Here is a 9,282-nt window from a genome sequence, read left to right as displayed (position 1 = left end):
GTTAAGGATGGCTTTGGATCACCTGCCTTCAGCTTTCTGGTGTCACCCACCAGCTGATTCCCACTGCCTGAAGAGCTCAAGATGAGGCAGCCACTGTCAGATTCCATCCACTACTACCAGCCAGAGGAACTGCCTGGGATGCTGCAGGCTTTCTTCACCTCTCCTGTATGAGCACTCCAAACCAGGCTGGTTGCTGTCACTGGAACAAGAGGCTGTGGATATTGCAGTGGGAAGCTTCTGGAAAGCCATGGATGTTCGATCTAAACAGCATCCTACTTACAAAATACAACATAAGCCAGCTGAAGGCTGCTATCACATCCAGCTCTCCACATGTCCCCTCCTCCAATTTACTGTCACCCTTTCTGTGCCTCCTCATCTTGTGCATGTCTGAAGAGTGTGGAAAATGTGTGTTTTTCAGACTGCCATAGTAGGGGCAGTACAGGTCTCTCTATTATCACCACTGCAGGAGAAATTTTGCTGCCTTACAACTCAAATACTCCCACTTCAAAACAGGAAGGAGATGGAGTGAGGAACATGACCAGGTAACTGCACCAACCCTGTGAGGATCATAAAATCCCTTAATAAGAAAGAAGCAGGCATAAGTGACCTCAGGAAGCTGCAGGGTATGTGTCAAGCTAAAACAAAAATTAAAATAACACAAATAGGGGCAATAAGACAAAACTTTTAGCAAGACCATTGTTTGCATCTGAATACAACACCAGGAACCAGGCTAGAGCAGCAGTAAGGCTGAAGGCTGAGCCCCTGTACTGCTGTCAGCTCTGCATGGGTGCCTTTCTGTGCAACATGTGTAGCTCTGCACATCTGAAGGATGCCTACAGGGTGGTGATGAAAGAACTATGACCTCTAGCAGCACTACTGATTGGGTAGACATGGCAGGAGAAAGAGACTGTGAAGGAAAAAGTAGGAGAAAGAAAGGTCAACAGTCTTCTCCTTCCTAGACCACACTGAGGGTTAAGTTATTTACTTGATGGGCAATTTGAGGATGGAGGCAACAGAGCTAACACAGCAGAGGCCCACAGCAACACCAGTCATTAGGGTGTTACTCGTTGGAAGCATGGTGGAGGAGAACGCAGCTGTCACCAAGTCATGGATGGCACAGACACGTGAACTGGAGGAGAAGCACCAGCTGGCATTGCTTCTGTTGGATTCTGTAGCTCTTGAGATATGGCTGCAAACATGGGCCAAGGGGCAGGGCCCCATCAGGCTCCTAGAAGGGTTGAATACTCTTCCTCAGGTTGTTTGTTTATCTAAACTGTCACAGAGTAGAGCTGCCATCCTCAATTTAAGCATTTTTAAGAAACAGAATAAAGAGTCTCTTCTTTTGTGCCCAGAGGACATCAAGAAAGCTGGTGAGAGGGCTGCAAGGCACATCCTGTGAGAAAAGGCTGAGGGCTCTGGGCTTGTCTGGTTTGGAGAAGAGGAGGCTGAGGGGAAACATCATTGCTCTCTAACAGCTTCTGAAGGGCATGAAGGCAAGGAGGAGTGATAAGCTCTTCTCCCAGAAATCCAGTGACAGGATGCATGGGAAGGGTTCAAGTTGTGTCAAGAAGTTCAGAAAGGACATTGGGAGGATGCATGTCTTTACTGAGAGGATGGTCAAAGACTTGAACAGGCTTCCTAGAGAGGTGGTCAATGTCTTAGGCCTGTCACTGTTTAAGAGGCATTTGTTCACTGCCCTTCACAACATGCTTTAAATTTTGGTGAGCCCTGGATTCGTTAGACAGTTGGACTAGACGGTTGTGGCAGGCTTCTTCCAACTGATCCAGTCTGTTCTATTCATTTCGTTCCTATCCTATCCTATCCTTCTCATCCCATTTGTGTGGGGTTTGACACATACATTAGGGGTGCATCAGTGGATTTATATGCATAAGTTCTGCAAAAATTCATGACACTTTGTTTCCAAGGTTTCGACACCTATGCATGGAGTGCAGCTGAATTTCTCTGCCTGTCTGTATTGAAATGCCAGAACGAAGGAGGAGACTGATAAGAACGACTCAAGCTCACAAGGATTTAGTGCAAGAATTAGCAGCTGTTTTCAACTCCTATATTCAGACCACAACTCATTCTCCTGACTGATATTCTCAGGTTCACTGATATATTTGCCATTTAAAAAGCTATTTTTGAACTCCCAAGTCATGCTCCCCCCCAAAATTCTTAACAATGGAACTCACAATGAGTTTCTTGACTAAGGTCTAAACAACTCCTGAATTTTTTATTGTCTGCCATATTTTTATATCACACTATCAGAATAATCAAGGTTCAACTGCCAAGGCTGGAATCCCCTGACAGAGTGCAGTAGTAAATTTAGTGAAGACACTATAATTGTTTCACCTTGAAATGCCAATGAATATGTTGAATATTGTAAAGCTTCTCGCTGCCCTCTTACCATTTCTCAGAAAGATACATTATATGCAGATATTAATTTGTTAATTGTCATGCAGTCAAAGGCATGCAAATGATGTAAAAGTGGATCTACTAAAGAGTATTGACATGCAAATTTTAAGTTCTTTCGAGTCTAAAGTGAACAAGAACATTCAGCTCTTTCCAGCTCCAGTGTAAAATAAGAGTCCCTTTGCTTTAAAAAAAAAAATTAAAATAATTTGAATATGGGCTCCTAAAGGTAAAAGTGAAAATGTGTACCTATAACTGTTGGAGAACGTTTCTGCTGGAGTGACCTTTCAATTGAAAATAACATTTTTGAAAAGCATTGTACAGCCAGATTGCAATGCAGTGAGGAATTGTGAGAATCCCAACAATTTCCTCTCAGGAAGTGACATGGACAAAAATGCTTGAAGGGTTTTTTGCACTCAGTGCCTTTGGCATCTTGGCATGTTCTGCTTTCTCCTCAACCCCAGTTCAGAATAAGGGAAGACTCTTCTCTGCTTTATTTGCAAGTGGTGGTGTCTTTTATCATCCCATCTGCCTTCACGGGAAATAAATCTTGTGCATTTAGCTCATCTGACTTGATAAATGCTGCATGGAAAGTAAGAAAGTATTTTGTGTTTTATGAAGATGTGTTCTTGAAATTCTTGCTTTTGTGTTTTGTTACCAGTCCCTGTCCAGCATAAATCAGAAACGCTGCTGTATTCTACTTTCTGTTTATTTATTTCCACAGATCCAAACCAAGTTTTTAAGGAAGACCTGGTGAGTTCAAGTTTAAACTTCTCTGAGGAAATGACTAAAGGTAGGGTCTGATCACTTATTGAAAAAGTGGAAAATCACTGCCCTCCAAAGGCATCGGAGGTTAAATACTAAATACTGAAGCAATTGAAATGGCCAGTCATTTTTTGAAAGAAAGTTTTGAAAGGAAGTTTTACTGTCAATATTTCAACTCAAATAGAAATACTTTCACTGAGTATATGGAAAAGGATGTTCTAGTTGATATAAGGCATTCGTTTTTTTAGAAAGCTTTTGGCAAGGTTGAAAGATTAGGAAAAGGAACTAAGCTGTCATGGCATAAAAAGGAAGGTCAGCTCAAGGATAAAAAATTTTCTTAGAGACAGGAAACGGAGTTAAAATAAAAAGCTTTCACAATGGAGGATTATCTGTGGATCCCTAGAGAGACCTGGGCTCAAAGTTGAGCTGCTCAACACCTTCTCAAACAGTCCAGAAAAAGAGATGAACTATGAGATTATAGTATTTGCTAAAATAAATGTTGAGGTGATAAAATGGTTTGCAAGAATCATATCGCAAACTGCCTGAGAAGAGCACAAAAATGTCTGAAAATCCCAAGGAGTAGAGTGACTGAAGGAAACAATAGCTTAATATCTCTAAATACAAAGGGGAAAATAACTCTACCTAAACCAGCTTGATCTGTCAGTATATAGTGACAGGTTCTTGTCTAGCTATTGAAACTCAGGAAATAAATTTTGAGCTCCCTGTAGGCAGTTTTATAAATATGTGGGCACAGTGCTTGACAGTATTCAAAAGATAAGAGACCATTAGGAATCTGTAGGAAAGTGAGAGATAACACAGTGCTGTGTAAAACCTCAGGGCAAACACTTAGATCTTGCCCCACTCTGTCCTGGATGTCACAGATGTAGAAAAGGTTCTGAGGAAAACAACAGGATTAATCAAAGGAGCCTGGAATCCCCAAGGATATGTTGATAGGCTTAAAATAAACTAAGGCCAATATTTACAGGATGCATAATTAAAGCACGAAGCTTGTAGCCCCAAGATAAAGGATGGAGGTTTATAAGCATAGTTAGTGTGAAATAACAGCAACACAGATTCACAGAGGAGTGTTCCATCAAAGATAATTGCATGTCAGCCCCCTAGGTCAGACTTTCTTATAGCTGCTGACTGTCTGAGATTGTATCAGAGAAGGATCACTCTTTTCAAAATTTCTTATACAGAACAGGGTCAAGTCTTCCCAGCAGGGTATGCAAAATTGAATTTTGCCTCTCCCAGAATGAGTGGAAAGGGGCTGGACCAGGTTGGAGCGTGCAAGAGAACCTGCCTGTTCAAGGGTCAGCAGGTTGATGGTGCAGTCACACACAGCCCTCCAGAGTAGCGGGGGACTGTTACTCACTGTATTTGCTGGACTAGAAATGTCCTGCTGGAACTGAGGAATGTCTTGGGCTAACTGGGCTTCTGACTTGGCTTCATGTGGTCTTCCTTATCCCTACTGCTGTGGGCAATAGCATAAAAAATTTACTGGTGAATTTGTCCCTCCTGCCCTCAAGTGATAGGCTTCTGAATTATATTCTCATCTCTGCCACTGCTGGATCAAGTGACTGAGGTATATCATTTTATCCAAAATTCTTCATATGATTACCCATATGAGCATATTTTTTCCCAGTTTTGACTCATAGTTCACCAATGATTTCAGCATCAATTAAGCTGAAGTTGTGAAGCTTTCAGGGCTCCTCAGGAAGTGAGTAGACACTAGATAAAGCAGTAGAGCTCAGACCTTCCTGGGAAACTGCGGGATATGATGTATGAGGTCCTGAAGTAAGGCACCTGCGGATCTGAGTGCTGGGAATTTCTTATTGCAAAGGCATTTTTCCTTAAGTGAATCATCCTGACAATAAACCATGCTTGATGCAGAATTGAAGAGTTAGTTTGTACATCAAGCTTTTTACTCGAATTCCTTTAGCTAAAGGAAATGGTGAGAGCTCCTATGAACTCTAACCAAGAACTCTAAAATAGGCATGCAAGATAAAAACCAGCACCATATTCTTGTGGAACACTAGCATGGACATGGACTGGTGGAGTCTGATTAAGTTCAAGACTGGATGGTAGTTTCAAAGTAGGTTTCCTGCTTGTCTCCATTTGTTGTTCCCTTCTTTGCAATGTCAGGGAACAGATTCTTAGAACCACCTGAACAGACCCACTGAGTCATGCCCCAGAATGGGCAAGGAGGTACAAAAGTAGTGAGAACATTGTGCAGGACAAGAAATGGGGAGAACATTCATATCCATGTTAACACACAGGTGCTCCTTCCTCAGACAGACTGAACAATACCTTGGATCCTCTTTCCCAATCTCAGTAAAGATCCAGGTCAAAAAATACTATATAAAGTCTTTATAGCCAAAGGGAACCTAGAACCTCAGTCTGTCTGACCAAACTGTGCATTTTTCTTCCTGATTGAAGATCCCAATGATAAATTCAAGATCTGATATTTCAAGAGCTATCAGTTGCTAAAACTAATTTCACAGCTCATTTAATAGGCAGACTTTTCTGTCTCTAACCACATGTAGTAATTTTCTTTAACCCTGTGATTCAGATATATTCAGTGATTCAGTAATAAAATCTCTCCTACTTGAGGCCCGAGCTGATTTAAATGGTCATTTTTGCCAGTTGTCCTTGAATCATCTACAGTGAATCCTGAATTAATACAAGTAGAAAGAAAAAAGAGGTTCTTTGTCTGTCAAAAGAACATGAACTGGATTTGAGGTTTTCAATGATGTGATAGCAGGTTGGAGCTGACCCAGAGAAATTCATTTGTGGATAACTGTGACTTCCATGCCACACATTTCTCTACTACTTATGAGCAAATATTAGACTGAGTAATCCCTTTGAAACAGGCATTAAAAAGCTTCCCTCAGTCATTAAACCCTTTCATTGCCTCATTAATTCTAGCAGTATAATCTGTTTTTGATTAACCAGGTTGTTAAGCATCCAGTGTCAAACACTGATAAAGAGGGAGAATTTGCTTTACAGATCACAGACATGTAATTATGTATCTCACAGCTGATAGTGTGAGAAATTACCTTCAGCCCCACAGAATCCCCCCCAGCACATTAGCACCAAGTAGTCTGATGACACCTTCTCAACTATGTGTACATATTAACACGTCACAAGAGCCTTTGATACTTCACTAGCACTTTGAGAATGTTCAGACTGAAATTCAAGTTTTTTAGGATAGAAACTGAAAAAGTTTTAATTGATTTATCTGGTATACTCTAGACCTATCCTGGCAGCACACTTGGAAAACTTTTAAGAATGTTTGACAGTGACTTATTTTCATACATGAATTCCCAGATTGAGATAAACTGTAAGCATAAATTTAAAAAGGCATGCATTTTTATTTAGAATGTTGAAAAATAATTTTAGTGAGATGAATATAGCTTTTACTACAGACATAAGGAAGGGTGACACTTTTAAGCATTTAAATAGCTGAAGATATAACTAGATACTGAGCATAAGTACACATAAGGAAGTTCTGAAAACGGTGCAGAATATCAGTGTCTTCAAATATTCAGAAATACATTACAGAGTCTTAGGTTCATGGAAATTTAAAAAAAAAAGAGTAAAAAAAATTGGACTTGACTCCCTTAGAGGATTTCCACTGCAGAATGGAGTTTGGTGCAGGAAAAGGAGACAGCTTGGATTCCTTCTGTAGCTGATGTCATGCTTCACTTCAGCTATATTTCATAGGTGACTGATAAATCTCTGTGGATGTTTTCCCTTTGAAAATTTTATACTGATGATGCACTTTCATTTAAATATGGAAGCATATTGTAACTTTATTATCAATCTCAGTGAAGTCCTTAATTAAAAAGTCAGATGGCTGCCTGCCTTGTTGCAAGACCAGAGGAGCCAACAATAATTTATGTACACTGTCAAGCAGGCATAATTATGCTGCTGGTAGACTTGCAGATGGTTAGCAGTGAGAGCACAAAAACAAGGGTCAAAACAAAACCATAGGTCACATCTTTCTAGCCAAATGTTCACCAGTCAACCCTTCTATACACATATTTCCTATGAGTTTTCTGAGAAAGATGCTTATTGTTTTGAGCTGTGGAGTTTTTAAGTGCTTCTGTTCATATGATACATGCTATAACTTCTGAGATCTTTATTTGCCCAGACATTTAGACTGTACTACACTGAGTTGTATTTCCACTAACAGAAGTATAGCTCCCAGTGTGGACCTGTTTATTATGATTTTCCTATGCATCATGCTAGAAAAGGTGTTGTCAAATATCAGAAAAGTGCCTTATAAGTTGAGACACCCCCAATATAGTGCCATATATGGGAAAATTGACCATTTGTTCAGATCTGAACTCACCCAAGGGCAAACTATTATGATAACACCTAGACAAAGCAGAGGGCTGGTTCTGTACTATCCCATCTCAAGGGAATGGGCTTTTGACTCTTGATCCCTGGCCAATCCCCACCACATCAGGGCTTTTCTGTGAGGAGTTGTAGAGTTTCTTTAAATGGATCTGTGGCTCACAATTCTGTGCTCTGTATAAGGGAGTGGTTGCTGTTGTCTGTAGGAAGGGTTTGAAAGGCAGAAGAAACTATGCTCAGTCTGTCTAACATGATTTCCTTGCTTCCCTGCTCCTTCTAATGTCTATGTTTTGTAGTTAGCTCAGGTAATCCATGGTGATTCTGAAACCAACACAGTAAACAATCTCCAGAACAGACGAACTCTGTAACTCTGTGGCTCTCACAGTGTTTTGACTGAGACATGTTTGATGCAGGAACAATTTGTACAAAACCTGCCTCAGAGAGATCCCACCTGATTATTAGATAGTTCCAGAGTACAACTGTGCAACCAAGAGCAGCACTTCTGCCACTAATAATATCTTTTATAATTTCTGCTTTTTTAAAAAATAAAACATGAACTGTCACTCTGAGTAAGATGTGTTTTCTAAATTATGTCATATCTTTTGTCCCTGTTAATCCATATGCTGTTTTCTTAGATTTCAGATTTTTTGAGCTCTGCCTGGCTGTATCAGAGGTGGAAGATAGAAGGGGACAACATGTTCTGTCAGTATTGCTCAGGTGCTGCAAATGAGAACAGTAAGCTTCAGCATGCTACAGATGACTCTGTAACAGAAGAAATACATTTATTCACAAATAAATTGCAATTAAACTGTGAATAGGCAGTGCCCAGTGATAGGACCAGAGACAGTGGGCACAGGCTGAACACAGGAGATCCCCTTGAACATCAGAAAACAGAAAACAGAAAATTTTTTACTGCGAGGGTGACCAGGTGCCTGCAGAGGTCACCCAGGGAGGCTGTGAATTCTCCATCCCTGGAGATATTCTAAAGCCATATGTATGTGGTCCTGGACAACTGGCTCCAGTTTAAACAGAGAAGCTGGACCAAATGACCACCACAGGCCCCTTCCAACCGTGAACATTCTGTGATGCTATGATTTAGTTTGGATGAAGTTACCCAGTCCAGCACTGACGGCAAACACCTCGCCTTTAGCAACTGTTCAGAAAAAGACTAATGCTCAGGCTCTCTATGGTGTTCTTTCATATTCATTAACCAGTAAGAAATGTATTTGCTACTCACCAGTTCCCCATTATGAGAACTATCATTTGAAATGTGCAGTGGGAAAGCGTATTTTGCATGGCCAGTACTATTACCCAAATATAATATACTCTTACTGAGTATATTCAGAAATCTATCTAAGATTAAAAGACCTTTTGGTAGTTTTGAACCAAGTTTGCTATTTTACTGCACATTGTTCTGCACTACAACTGTCATTGGAAGCGCAGGATATCTTTACCCTGTCATAGATTCCCTTCTCCTTTTTCTTTTTCTGACTTAGATGTATCAATTTAGTGCTGAAGGGAACAGGACACTTTCTCTTTTGTACATCAACAAAATTCTCATTCTGATGGTAAATCCAAATTCCAAATCCCATCCCAGTTTTAGAACAAGAGGAAGATTTTGTGGTAAATCCAAGGTCATTCCTGAACTGTTGCACATCCTTCCTCTTAGTACTGCTAGAATTTGTCATTAACCCCATCCATCTCCTGTCTACTGGATGATGGGTAAATCCATCAACTGCATAC

The sequence above is a fragment of the Pseudopodoces humilis genome, chromosome 1 (assembly GCF_049639895.1).
Source record: "Pseudopodoces humilis isolate 2021_Gansu_Grassland_sample_001 chromosome 1, ASM4963989v1, whole genome shotgun sequence".
NCBI classification, from domain to species: domain Eukaryota; kingdom Metazoa; phylum Chordata; class Aves; order Passeriformes; family Paridae; genus Pseudopodoces; species Pseudopodoces humilis.
This window is presented reverse-complemented; position numbering follows the sequence as displayed.